Source organism: Salmo salar, chromosome ssa17 (genome assembly GCF_905237065.1).
Source record: "Salmo salar chromosome ssa17, Ssal_v3.1, whole genome shotgun sequence".
In the NCBI taxonomy this organism is placed as follows: Eukaryota; Metazoa; Chordata; class Actinopteri; order Salmoniformes; family Salmonidae; genus Salmo; species Salmo salar.
This window is the reverse complement of record NC_059458.1, coordinates 28350979-28364121: the sequence shown is the minus strand read 5'-3', so window position 1 is coordinate 28364121 and position 13143 is coordinate 28350979. Positions and strand designations below refer to the sequence as shown.

Sequence of the window (13143 nt, the reverse complement as noted above, 5' to 3'; positions counted from 1 at the left end):
CTGGATGATTCAGAACACGATCTAGTTGAACTGAGATTATATGATCTGCTCCTCTAATCCAGATCACAGTGTTACTTCAATTTGACTGTCTCAATCACCCCCTGCACCCTCCAATCCTGCCAATGGGATTACCTTTTAATTTGAGATTAGCCTGGGCTCAGCAATGGGATTTGAGCCCATAATGCACTCCTGAACACCATAGAAATTCCTGTATGTCTCTTTCAGAGATGCTTCCTCTGAGACCCCTATGAACCATTTAGCATGTGCTACAACACCTTCAGGCTAAAACCACTAGCCTAGTTGCTAACTAGCCGCTAACACACTAGGCTAACATTTAATGATGTGTTTGTCTAGGGCTAAAAGGGAGCAGATGTCACAGTGCTGGTGGGTAAATAAAGTGTGAAGACCTAATATGCAGTGTGGTGGCTGCAGCCGGTATCTGCCTGTCTGTTGACAATGTGGGAGCAGATTGGCGCTGTGCGGCAGCTGCTTCCCCAGTGGCTGCTGAGGAAGATTAGCTGCTAGCAGCTACGCTAACTCACTAGGCACATGGCTTAGCGTTAGCACTTAGCTGCTGCAGCAGGTTCTAATCAAGGCTGGCATGGGTCTGCTCAGGCAGTGTTGACAGGACTTTGTCTGCACCTCACTGGGGTTTCATTAACCCTTTCACCCCTTTACCCCTTTAACTCACTGAGTTAGTCCATAGGGAGTGGTGGGGATCATTTTCTGCTGGGCTAGGACTACTGCCATATGAGGCTTAGGCAGCATTTGTATTAGGATGTTTGCTGTAGAATTGACATCTAGACCATTGTTAAAGTCGCGTGTTTTCACCCCATCACTATTGTTTTTGGGCATGTAGAGGATGATGACCTGAAGTTCTGAGACAGTGACATGTTTATTAGAGACTGAGGCTGAGGTTGGTCCTGGTCCACTGTCCTGGTCTGTCCTGGTCCACTGTCCCGGTCCATGGACCTGGTCTGTCCTGGCTGTCCTAGTCTGTCCTGGTCCACTATGGTCTGTCCTGGTCTGTCCTGGCTGTCCTGGTCCACTATCCTGGTCCACTGTCCCGGTCCATCCTGGCTGTCCTGGTCTGTCCTGGCTGTCCTAGTCCACAATGGTCTGTCCTGGTCTGTCCTGGCTATCCTGGTCTGTCCTGGTCCACTATCCTGGTCTGTCCTGGTCTTGAACAACCACTTACTATGTCAGGATGGGAGGGAAATAGGAGGAAGGGAGAGGGAGCAAACGCTACCGTCCCTCCTCTCTCTCTCTCCTTTTTCCATAGTCCTCCTTCCCTCTCCCTTATCTTGGTCCATGCCACTCGCTTGGACATCACACCATTGTGGTATGAATAGGAGATGTGGGAGCACGCTCTACTTCAAACTCCTTAACAAATGGATCGGTGCTACTGTTTCTATGGACACACTCCTTAACAAATGGATTGGTGCTACTGTTTCTATGGACAAACTCCTTAAGAAATTGATAGGTGCTGTGGTTTCCACTTCAAACTTTTTAAGAAATGAGTAGGTGATATGGTTGGTATCTATGGACTCCTTAAGAAATGAGTAGGTGATATGGTTGGTTTCTATGGACTCCTTAAGAAATGAGTAGGTGATATGGTTGGTTTCTATGGACAAACTCCTTAAGAAATGAGTAGGTGATATGGTTGGTATCTATGGACTCCTTAAGAAATGAGTAGGTGATATGGTTGGTTTCTATGGACTCCTTAAGAAATGAATAGGTGATTGTCACGGGTGTCATAGGGTTTAGACCAAGACGCAGCGGGAAAACGTATGCTCATCTTCTTTTATTAAAGGACAAAGAAGGAAAACCAAAACGTATACAAAAAAAACCATGACGACAAAGAACAGGCCGGTAAGGCACAAAGCTATACACAGCAACAATCTCCCACAAAATCCCATGACAAACACATACCTATTTATAGGACCTTCAATCAGAGGCAACGATAGACAGCTACCCCAACTGAAGGCCCCAACACCAATTAACTAAACATAGAAATACAAATGACTAGACTGAACACTAGAACTAAACTAACATAGAACAATAACCAAAACCCTGGACTAATAAATCAAATACCCCTCTACATACACAGCCACCCCGAACCATATAAACCAAATACCCCCTCTACATGAACACATACACAAACACACCCTGAACCACATAAAACAAAACCCCCCTGCCACGTCCTGACCAAACTATAAGAACAAATAACCCCTTACTGGTCAGGATGTGACAGTGATATGGTTTCTATGGAGAAACTCCTTAATAAATGAATAGATGATATGGTTTCTAGGGACTAACTCCTTAAGAAATGGATATCATAGCAACTAGTTGTTGTTCAACTGTAACACTAGGTCACAATGTCACATACAGTATCTCTACTGCAGAGGTTTCACTGCATCTCATTGTGTGGTATGAGGTTAGTGTAATGGGAATGGGAGGAGGATTTCAGCAGGCTGTATTAGTAGTATTAGCAGTGTGCTTCTGCAGATTCCACAGTCCTCTCTTTCTCTCTCTGTCTGTGTGGTTCCACAGTCCTCTCTTTCTCTCTCTGTCTGTGTGGTTCCACAGTCCTCTCTTTCTCTCTCTGCCTGTGTGGTTCCACAGTCCTCTCTTTCTCTCTCTGTCTGTGATTCTACAGTCCTCTCTTTCTCTCTCTGTGTGATTCTACAGTCCTCTCTTTCTCTCTGTTTGTGTGATTCCACAGTCCTCTCTTTCTGTCTGTGTGGTTCCACAGTCCTCTCCTTCTCTCTCTGTCTGTGTGGTTCCACAGTCCCCTCTTTCTCTCTCTCTCTGTCTGTGTGATTCTACAGTCCTCTCTGTCTCTCTCTGTCTGTGTTATTCCACAGTCCTCTCTTTCTCTCTCGGTCTGTGGGATTCCACAGTCCTCTCTTCCTATCTCTGTCTGTGTGATTCCACAGTCCTCTCTGTCTCTCTCTGTCTGTGTGATTCTACAGTCCTCTCTTTCTCTCTCGGTCTGTGTGATTCTACAGTCTTCTCATTCTCTCTCTGTTTGTGTGATTCCACAGTCCTCTCTGTCTCTCTCTGTCTGTGTGATTCCACAGTCCTCCCTGTCTCTTTTTGTCTGTGTGGTTCTGCAGTATAGTTCTTTGTCTCTCTGCCGCTGTCAGCCCTGCCTACAAATTAGCACAGGGACAGAAAAATTATTCAGCATGAGGCATTGGGTAAGCCCTGCACCCCTACTCAATACACACACACACACACACACACACACACACACACACACACACACACACACACACACACACACACACACACACACACACACACACACACACACACACACAAACAATTTCAGCCATGGAGAGACTCCTCCCAACCCAACCCCCTCTTTTCTCCTTTCCTTCTCTCTGATGCAGCATCATACTTCGGCTTGTTAGCGGCTCAGGGTGTGTGTGTGTGAGGCGGAGTGCGAGCCCACACTTCAGAGGCTGTGTGCTGGTGCATGTGTGAGGGAGTGTGTGTGTGTGTTCTCTCCTACCGGTGGATAGAATCAGCCTCTCTCAGAGTCGTGTCTCTCACCTACCTATGACTTTCTGACTTACTCTCTTTTTTTATTTCTCTCTTTCTCACATTCTCTCTTTCCTTCGCTCTCTCTTTCTCTCTCTCTACAGGACTCCAAGCCTCCTCCCTTACTCAAATCATTGCAGACAAAATCGCAGAAAGGTAGCTGCCCAATCTCGCCAGGTAAGGTGTGTATGTGTCTGTGTGTGTGTCTGTGTGTGTGTCTATGTCTGTGTCTGTGTGTGTGTCTGTGTCTGTGTAGATTTAGAGATTTAGAGAGTTTATTAGTCACATGCACAAGGTTGCAGATGTAAATGCAGGGTACAGTGACAATCTTAAGCTCCAACAAGTCAAAGAGTCTGTGTCTGTGTATTCTGCCCTAGACTAGACGCCGACTGGAGTGACGAGACACAAATGCAGGGTGTCACTTTATTGTCTGTGGATACAGGCTAGCAGGCTGCCGAAAAACTACCGGCTCATTGCTATGCTGCTAGCATCTCTCTCTCTCTCTCTCTCTCTCTCTCTCTCTCTCTCTCTCTCTCTCTCTCTTCTCTTTCTCTTTCTCTTTCTCTTTCTCTCTTTCTCTTTTTCTCTCTCTGTCTTCTTTCTCCCCTCATTCTCTCCTATTGCTGAATATGTCAGTTAACAGGTTAACAATCAGAATCCCTAATAAGCAGAATGTTTTCTGGACCAGACATACAGTATCTCCCGTTTGTTAGCTTCCAAGAACAGGATCTATATAGTACAGCCAGCAGTGATAGTTTCTGACATAACTGATATGCAGTGAAAGTAGTGAGTGTGAGGATGGCCTCTGCAGCTGTGTGTTAGGTATCCTGTTTTTCCTCTCAGAGAGATGTAGTGACGCTCAGTGTCTAGACGGCATTGATTATTCAAGCGCTAGGACAGCCCGGCGACTCTCCTCGCGCTGTGTGTGTTTGAGGAGATAGGAGGCTCACACAAGTTGATGACATTTTCCTTCAATTGTTGAGTCTTTAGACAAAACACTGAATTGAGAGTGAAAGAGATGTGTAGGTATGTTCAGCCGTCTTAGAGTGGGATGATGCTTCATGCTTGTCGGTGGCTCTGAGGGATTTACACAGACCACACAACACATTTCTCATATTGTCCCCCATCTTTGGCTGTCTATGAAAGCTTGTGACGTTTCCCACTGTCACATACAGCAGCAAACAGTACTGGTGTTTTTGACGAACAGGAGGAAGAAGTAATGCTGCATGGGCCCGTGTGTGTGTGTGTGTGTGTGTGTGTGTGTGTGTGTGTGTGTGTGTGTGTGTGTGTGTGTGTGTGTGTGTGTGTGTGTGTGTGTGTGTGTGTGTGTGTGTGTGTGAATAAACAAAACTATTATTTTTTATTTTGGGGGATTTGAGCTTAATGCCCACATTGCGCAGTTACTCTACAGATAAATCTGATCAAGCTCAAACTGTGTGATGTAGTAGGGAGTTGTAGTTTCCAAAAAGCCAAGATTCTACATAGTTTAATGCCGAAAACATGGTAATTAACTACATAATCCATTACAGCCTATTTGTTCGGTCTGCAGGCTTGTTCGACATTGCAGCCGACAGTGCAGGCAACCACCAACCGACTGATCTACAAATCTTCTTGCATCATAAATAACTATTCATTATTATTTGTAGATCAATCAGTCAGTCATCATTTACCCATGATGCATTACGGTTTTGATCCTCTCGAACACGGCCTGTGTTTTACGCCTGCTACGTAAAAGAGACAGAAGAATGTGCAATGGAGAAGGAGAGAGCAGTTTCTTCACGAGGTATCTCCTCCTGAAAATACATGATCTGAGGGATTGATAGTTGGTATTCAGCAGTCATAAAAGTATCTCTTATTTACTTTGAAGAACGTCTAAAATAGTGATTTTGTCAGACAGCATAGGCAGCAGTTCTGTAGAGAGAAGATGATTTGAAATGAAATAATAAAGTCATCAAATAAAACTACTGTAATATACACAACAAGTGAAATATTGAATTTAAGTAAAGTGAGTAAATGATGGTTAATAAGTGATGCGCAGTAATGGTCAGTCACTACCATCATGGGACTTTATTCATTGTTTATGTACTGTGTTGTTACAGCATTCAACCCACATAATGCATAGTGCATTTAATGTGGAAAAGAATTATCGAAACCGAAATTGAACCGACCTCAAAAAGCACTAATCGCTCAGAACTAGTCTGTGTGTGTGTGTCTGTGAGTGTGTCTGTGAGTGTGTCTGTGAGTGTGTCCTTTCGCTCCGATACACACACCCACACAGACACACTCCCTCCTTCCCTACACTCACCACATACCCTCACCAGCGGCACATGCAGAGCCACCAGGGTAGGACATCTGTCACATCCACAGTCCCCTCTCATCTCTCTCTCTCTCTCTCTCTCTCTCTCTCTCTCTCTCTCTCTCTCTCTCTCTCTCTCTCTCTCGCTCTCTCTCTCTCTCTCTCTCTCTCTCTCTCTCGCTCTCTCTCTCTCTCGCTCTCTCTCTCTCTCTCTCTCTCGCTCTCTCTCTCTCGCGCTCTCTCTCTCTCTCTCTCTCGCTCTCTCTCTCTCTCTCTCTCTCTCTCTCTCTCTCTCGCTCTCTCTCTCTCTCTCTCTCGCTCTCTCTCTCTCTCTCTCTCTCTCTGGTATGCTCTGAGGCAACCTCTCTTTCCTGGGAACAAACAGACGCTGACACGCGAACGCAGTAGAGGGTCGGGGGGATGCAGAGGGGGACATCTGTGTTCCCCCGCACCCATTTTGGGACACAAACAAATCCCTGTGTCCCTTTCCCTCCCTCCCTCCCTCTCTATCTCACCCAGGCTCTGCTAACAGGGCAGTGCCCCTCTGTGTCCCCCTCCCTATGCCAGCAGGGTGTTCTCACCCAGGCGGGGGGCATGGTGCCAACCCCATGCCCTTGGAGGAAGGTCACAGCTTGGCAGCAGGACGGGCTCTGTGGTGGTGGTTCATTACTAACTGTTGCCATGCCAGGGAGGGATCGTGCTGTAAGAGCTGGGATAGAGGACGACTGTTATGTTCATGTAACAGTGCTTCTGTGTTTCAAAACATGGACGTATCCAACAGACAACATGAAGCATGTCGCAGAAATGTCCTGTATGGATACCTTACTTTAATGTCCATTCATGGAAATATATTTTGTGAGGCCAACGGTCCATTGAAATATAATCAATATGTGTTCTGTGCCATGACTTCCACCAACATAGTGTGTGATCTGATGATACAGCGGGTTATACGGTCGATGAGTACGGGATGACATCATGTGGAATACAAGGTGCTATACATTATTTCTGTACTGGATGTTTTGTTGCAGACCATATGTCTCACTGTAAATGTTGCTGTTGAAGTAGGAGATATTGAGGCTGTTATTGGACTGTCTGTACATCTCACACCTGGCCACTCTCTGAAGTAGAGCTGCCTCCAGACCCTGTACAGTGTATGTACCTGCTAGTACAGTGTATGTACCTGCTAGTACAGTGTTTGTACCTGCTAGTACAGTGTATGTACCGGCTAGTACAGTGTATGTACCGGCTAGTACAGTGTATGTACCGGCTAGTACAGTGTATGTACCTGCTAGTACAGTGTATGTACCTGCTAGTACAGTGTATGTACCGGCTAGTACAGTGTATGTACCTGCTAGTACAGTGTATGTACCTGCTAGTACAGTGTATGTACCGGCTAGGCTGGATGTGTGTGTGTGGGGGGGGCAGCCCCAGTAGACGCATTAGAAACAGTAGATCTGATCTCTAATGTAGAGGTTCAGCCTCCTCCTAGACGGTCTCATTGTGAAGGACCACACTGATTACACAGTACACAGCTCCCTGCTGTCTGCTGTGAGACTATAGGGGAAAAGTCACTGAAACATCACTGCTTCTGGAACACAATTACAAAGAAGTACATGGATTGATAAAACAACTGGTTCAGCTATAAGCCTAAGGTTTTGTGGCACTGGTAGGTTGCTTGTTATGCTAGGTTGTCCTTCAGCAATGTAGTATGTATGAATATAGCTAATGTAGGGGTCTACTGGTGTAGGTCTCCTGTAGGGATCTACTGGTGTAGGTCTCCTGTAGATGTGTAGTTAATGTAGGGATCTACTGGTGTAGGTCTCCTGTAGATTAATATAGCTACTGTAGGGATCTACTGGTGTAGGTCTCCTGTAGGGATCTACTGGTGTAGGTCTCCTGTAGATTAATATAGCTACTGTAGGGATCTACTGGTGTAGGTCTCCTGTAGGGATCTACTGGTGTAGGTCTCCTGTAGATTAATGTAGCTACTGTAGGGATCTACTGGTGTAGGTCTCCTGTAGGGATCTACTGGTGTAGGTCTCCTGTAGATTAATGTAGCTACTGTAGGGATCTACTGGTGTAGGTCTCCTGTAGGGATCTACTGGTGTAGGTCTCCTGTAGATTAATATAGCTACTGTAGGGATCTACTGGTGTAGGTCTCCTGTAGGGATCTACTGGTGTAGGTCTCCTGTAGATTAATGTAGCTACTGTAGGGATCTACTGGTGTAGGTCTCCTGTAGGGATCTACTGGTGTAGGTCTCCTGTAGATTAATGTAGCTACTGTAGGGATCTACTGGTGTAGGTCTCCTGTAGGGATCTACTGGTGTAGGTCTCCTGTAGATTAATATAGCTACTGTAGGGATCTACTGGTGTAGGTCTCCTGTAGGGATCTACTGGTGTAGGTCTCCTGTAGATTAATGTAGCTACTGTAGGGATCTACTGGTGTAGGTCTCCTGTAGGGATCTACTGGTGTAGGTCTCCTGTAGATTAATATAGCTACTGTAGGGATCTACTGGTGTAGGTCTCCTGTAGGGATCTACTGGTGTAGGTCTCCTGTAGATTAATGTAGCTACTGTAGGGATCTACTGGTGTAGGTCTCCTGTAGGGATCTACTGGTGTAGGTCTCCTGTAGATTAATGTAGCTACTGTAGGGATCTACTGGTGTAGGTCTCCTGTAGGGATCTACTGGTGTAGGTCTCCTGTAGATTAATATAGCTACTGTAGGGATCTACTGGTGTAGGTCTCCTGTAGGGATCTACTGGTGTAGGTCTCCTGTAGATTAATATAGCTACTGTAGGGATCTACTGGTGTAGGTCTCCTGTAGATTTATGTAGCTACTGTAGGGATCTACTGGTGTAGGTCTCCTGTAGATTAATGTAGCTACTGTAGGGATCTACTGGTGTAGGTCTCCTGTAGGGATCTACTGGTGTAGGTCTCCTGTAGATTAATATAGCTACTGTAGGGATCTACTGGTGTAGGTCTCCTGTAGGGATCTACTGGTGTAGGTCTCCTGTAGATTAATGTAGCTACTGTAGGGATCTACTGGTGTAGGTCTCCTGTAGGGATCTACTGGTGTAGGTCTCCTGTAGATTAATATAGCTACTGTAGGGATCTACTGTGGTAGGTCTCCTGTAGGGATCTACTGGTGTAGGTCTCCTGTAGATTAATATAGCTACTGTAGGGATCTACTGGTGTAGGTCTCCTGTAGGGATCTACTGGTGTAGGTCTCCTGTAGATTAATATAGCTACTGTAGGGATCTACTGGTGTAGGTCTCCTGTAGATTAATGTAGCTACTGTAGGGATCTACTGGTGTAGGTCTCCTGTAGGGATCTACTGGTGTAGGTCTCCTGTAGATTAATAAAGCTACTGTAGGGATCTACTGGTGTAGGTCTCCTGTAGGGATCTACTGGTGTAGGTCTCCTGTAGATTAATATAGCTACTGTAGGGATCTACTGTTGTAGGTCTCCTGTAGGGATCTATTGATGTAGGTCTCCTGTAGATTAATATAGCTACTGTAGGGATCTACTGGTGTAGGTCTCCTGTAGATCAATTTAGCTGCTGTAGGGATCTACTGGTGCAGGTCTCCTGTAGGGATCTACTGGTGTAGGTCTCCTGTAGGGATCTGCTGGTGTAGGTATCCTGTAGGTGAATGTATCTACTGTAGGGATCTACTGGTGTAGGTCTCCTGTAGATTAATGTAGCTACTGTAGGGATCTACTGGTGTAGGTCTCCTGTAGGGATCTACTGGTGTACATCTCCTGTATATGAATGTAGCTACTGTAGGGATCTACTGGTGTAGGTCTCCTGTAGATGTGTAGTTACTGTAGGGATCTACTGGTGTAGGTCTCCTGTAGATGTGTAGTTACTGTAGGGATCTACTGGTGTAGGTCTCCTGTAGGGATCTACTGGTGTTGGTCTCCTGTAGGGATCTGCTGGTGTAGGTCTCCTGTAGGTGAATGTAGCTACTGTAGGGATCTACTGGTGTAGGTCTCCTGTAGGTGAATGTAGCTACGGTAGAGATCTACTGGTGTAGGTCTCCTGTAGGGATCTACTGGTGTAGGTCTCCTGTAGATGTGTAGTTACTGTAGGGATCTACTGGTGTAGGTCTCCTGTAGGTGAATGTAGCTACGGTAGAGATCTACTGGTGTAGGTCTCCTGTAGATTAATATTGCCACGAATCATTCTTCTGCAATTCCTGTAAATCCTAAACTAATATGTTTATTGCTGTAAAACCTCAGTTGATAGAGCATGGTACATGCAACACCAGGGTTGTGGGTTCTATTCCCATGGGGGACCAGTATGAAAATGTATGTACTCACTACTGTAAGTGGATCTGGATATGTGCGTCTGATAAATGACTAAATGTAAACACCTAAACTAATAGGTTTATTTCTGTGTTTTCTCATTCATATAAATGATCAAGCATATCGGTGAGTTCAAATCACTACACAATGACAACAGATGGAGAGGATGATGATATTGATGATGATGGTGGGGCTAGACTAGACTAGTTGATACCAGAGCAGAATATGTCCAGCGAGGGAGCATGTCCCTACAACCATCTGTCTGCTTGTGTTTTCTAATCTTAGAGATCTAACACTTAGCAACAGACCAAGACAAGGCTCACTGACAACTACTGTTGTACCTGACTGACTCTCTCTGTGCCAAAACAATGGCTGCTGTTGCTGTGAGCCTGGAACCTTTCACGCCATCCCTGAACCAGGCTGGCTGTGGTGCATTCGGTGAAGGGGACTTTGTCTGTCTGCTCCTGTGATCTCTGATTGTCATGGCTGCTCTGAGCAGATGTCCCCAAATCTCTCTCCTTCCACATCCCTCTCTCCTTCCCCATCTCTCTTTACCCCCCTCTCTCCCCCCTCTCTCCCCCCCTCTCTCTCTCCTCTCTTTGCAAACTCCTTCCCAAACTCTCTCCTCCCTCCTCCTCTCTCCTGATCCCGTGTGAATACGGACCCCTCCTCCTCCTCTCTCCTGATCCCCTGTGTGAATACGGACCCCTCCACCTCCTCTCTCCTGATCCCCTGTGTGAATACGGACCCCTCCACCTCCTCTCTCCTGATCCCCTGTGTGAATACGGACCCCTCCTCCTCCTCTCTCCTGATCCCCCTGTGTGAATACGGACCCCTCCTCCTCTCTCCTGATCCCCTCTGTGAATACGGACCCCTCCTCCTCCTCTGTGAATACGGACCCCTCCTCCTCCTGTGTGAATATGGACCCCTCCTCCTCCTGTGTGAATACGGACCCCTCCTCCTCCTCTCTCCTGATCCCCTGTGTGAATACGGACCCCCCCTCCTACTGTGTGAATACGGACCCCTCCTCCTCCTGTGTGAATACGGACCCCTCCTCCTCCTGTGTGAATATGGACCCCTCCTCCTCCTGTGTGAATACGGACCCCTCCTCCTCCTCTCTCCTGATCCCCTGTGTGAATACGGACCCCCCCTCCTACTGTGTGAATACGGACCCCTCCTCCTCCTGTGTGAATACGGACCCCTCCTCCTCCTGTGTGAATACGGTCCCCTCCTCCTCCTGTGTGAATACTGACCCCTCCTCCTCCTGTGTGAATACGGACCCCTCCTCCCCCTGTGTGAATACGGACCCCTCCTCCTCCTGTGTGAATACGGACCCCTCCTCCCCCTGTGTAAATACGGACCCCTCCTCCTCCTGTGTGAATACGGACCCCTCCTCCCCCTGTGTGAATACGGACCCCTCCTCCTCCTGTGTAAATACGGACCCCTCCTCCCCCTGTGTGAATACGGACCCCTCCTCCTCCTGTGTGAATACGGACCCCTCCTCCTCCTGTGTGAATATGGACAATCTTTAGAAACCTAGAAACTCACTTTGACATGTTGCTGGGGATTTCTGGCAGAAAAACATGGTTACATCCCCAGGCCTGGTTGGGTTGGTTGTGTCACCCTTCTCCCCTTCCCCTTGTCCCCTTCTCCCCTTCCCCTCGCCCCCTTCTACCCTTCCCCTCGTCCCCTTCTACCCTTCCCCTCGCCCCCTTCTACCCTTCCCCTCGTCCCCTTCTCCCCTTCTCCCCTTCCCCTCGTCCCCTCGTCCCCTTCCCCTCGTCCCCTTCTCCCCTCGTCCCCTTCTCCCCTTCCCCTCGCCCCCTTCTACCCTTCCCCTCGTCCCCTTCTCCCCTTCTCCCCTTCCCCTCGTCCCCTCGTCCCCTTCCCCTCGTCCCCTTCCCCCCTCGTCCCCTTCTCCCCTCGTCCCCTTCTCCCCTTCCCCTTCTCCCCTTCTCCCCTTCCCCTCATCCCCTCATCCCCTTCTCCCCTTCCCCTCATCCCCTTCTCCCCTTCCCCTCATCCCCTTCTACCCTTCCCCTCATCCCCTTCTCCCCTTCCCCTCATCCCCTTCTCCCCTTCTCCCCTTCTCCCCTTCCCCTCATCCCCTTCTCCCCTTCCCCTCATCCCCTTCTACCCTTCTCCCCTTCCCCTCATCCCCTTCTCCCCTTCTACCCTTCCCCTCATCCCCTTCTACCCTTCCCCTCATCCCCTTCTACCCTTCCCCTCATCCCCTTCTCCCCTTCCCCTCGTCCCCTTCTACCCTTCCCCTCGTCCCCTTCTCCCCTTCCCCTCGTCCCCTTCTCCCCTTCCTGTCCCCTTCTCCCCTTCCCCTCGTCTTCCCTTCTACCCTTCCCCTCGTCCCCTTCTACCCTTCCCCTCGTCCCCTTCTCCCCTTCCCCTCGTCCCCTTCTACCCTTCCCCTCATCCCCTTCTCCCCTTCCCCTCATCCCCTTCTACCCTTCCCCTCGTCCCCTTCTACCCTTCCCCTCGTCCCCTTCTCCCCTTCCCCTCGTCCCCTTCTCCCCTTCCCCTCGTCCCCTTCTACCCTTCCCCTCGTCCCCTTCTACCCTTCCCCTCGTCCCCTTCTACCCTTCCCCTCGTCCCCTTCTCCCCTTCCCCTCATCCCTTTCTCCCCTTCCCCTCGTCCCCTTCTACCCTTCCCCTCGTCCCATTCTACCCTTCCCCTCGTCCCCTTCTCCCCTTCCCCTCATCCCCTTCTCCCCTTCCCCTCATCCCCTTCTCCCCTCTTCCTGTCTTCCCCCTCTCCCCTCTCCCCTGTAGCTGTGATGGTCAGTGTGAATGGCCATGTTGCGCTTGGTCCTGCCAGGGGCCCCTGACTGTGCTGGGTGATGAATGTAGAACCAGCTCCCTGAAGAGGCTCCCAGCCTAAGAACCAGACTGTCTGTCGCTGGGGCCAAACAAACCCATTGTTGTTATCTGTGGTGGATGTGCTCACATGGGCCCCTCGTCACTGCTGGATAATGTGAGGA

The 13143-nt window shown here is 48.5% G+C and overlaps 1 protein-coding gene across 10 annotated transcripts in view; it reads left to right on the top strand.

Annotated features, from left to right (window-relative positions):
* LOC106594619 (microtubule-associated protein 2) overlaps positions 1-13143 on the top strand; it is a 93214-nt gene that overhangs the window by 27231 nt on the left and 52840 nt on the right. For 4 of the 10 annotated variants that reach the window (XM_045699341.1, XM_045699340.1, XM_045699336.1 and 1 more), the window contains exon 1: positions 3400-3726. The exons of 1 other annotated variant lie outside the window; for it this stretch is intronic. The gene's annotated coding sequence lies outside the window, so the exon portion shown is untranslated. Of the gene's footprint in view, positions 1-3399; positions 3732-13143 lie in introns of those variants that run through there. 5 more of the 10 variants (XM_045699343.1, XM_045699342.1, XM_045699344.1 and 2 more) reach the window with 4 other exon arrangements.